We start from the raw sequence: 1,421 nt of genomic DNA, 5'->3' as shown, positions 1-1,421 counted from the left end.
AATAAGATAAGATAAGAGCAACAATAGTAATAATAATGAAAACAGTGATGATAATATTGATAATAATAATAATAATAATGATAATAATAATGTAATAATGATAATAATGATCATAATAATAATAATAATGATAATAATAATAATAATAATATATAATAATAATAATAATAATAATAATAATAATAATAATAATAATAATAATAATAATAATAATAATAATAATAATGATAATAAAAAGCAAAAACAACAGTAAGAATAACACTATTAACAGCACCTATGATACCAATAATGACAAGACAGAAAAGGAAGAACGATTAGGAACAATGATGATGATAAGAATAAGTATAACAAAGAAGAAAATACCGATAACAGTATATCTAATTGCAATTAAAAGTGGCAATTGCACTGTTTTCCTCGTTTTTTCCACCCTTTCGTTGACTGCTATTTTAGTTTGTTTATTTGTTTGTTTTTGTGCTTATTTTTTTCAATAATTCTCTTCCTTGTTTCTTTCATGTGGCTTTTCCTTCAAGACTTTCATCTCTCTTCTTTATTTATAATTTTCTTATCCTTTATTTTTTTTCTTTTTTTTCTCTCTCTCTCCTTTCTTTTCCTTTGTCTTTCGTTTTTTTTTTTTTTTTACCTTTTGCCATTTTTCTCTTTATTAACTTTCTGTCTCTTCATTCCCTTTATTTTTTCTCTCTCTCTGTTCTCTTTATTCTGCTTCTTCCCCGTTCCATCATCACCGTCCCATCAGCAGCAATGATTCAGCACTTTATTCACACTCTCCCCCTCCACCTTTCATCCATTCTCTCTCCCCCCCTCCCCTTCTCCCCCTCCCTGCACCCACCCCTTACCTCCCACAGGTACAATCTCCCCCCCTGCTTCCCCCCCCCCCTCCCCCCAGTCCGCTCCCCCGCAGGTCCACTTGAGGCGTGAAAGATAACCGGATTAGCTCGCAAGGCCTCGTCATATAACATAATTATATGTGTAAGTCTATAACTGTTATGAGTTGGGACGCTGTAATAAGATTAAGCCGGGCTGCCTAAAATGGAACGGGGGAGGGGGGGGGAGGTGAAAGGGGGAAGGGAAGGAAAGGGAAGGGGAGGGGGGGAAGGGAAGGAAAGGGAAGGGGAGGGGGGATGGGTGGAAGGGAAGGAAAGGGGGGGGAAGGGGGATGGGTGGAGGGTGGAAGGGTAGAAGGGAAGGGGGGAGGGTGGGAAAGGGGGAGACTTACCTGTAAGTTCGTGTCCCCTTCTCCTCTCCCGGATCGTACCTCCACACCCCCTAATGAGTAGGTATTGGTAGGTGAAGGGGAGAAGCTTCCTCACCTATAAGCCTGTACCCCCCTAAATACCCCCTACTCCCTCCTCTTTAGTCCAAACCCCCACTCACTTCCCGCACTCCCTTCCTACTCCAACTTC

This window comes from Penaeus monodon, chromosome 36, assembly GCF_015228065.2.
Source record: "Penaeus monodon isolate SGIC_2016 chromosome 36, NSTDA_Pmon_1, whole genome shotgun sequence".
NCBI lineage: Eukaryota > Metazoa > Arthropoda > Malacostraca > Decapoda > Penaeidae > Penaeus > Penaeus monodon.
This window is presented reverse-complemented; position numbering follows the sequence as displayed.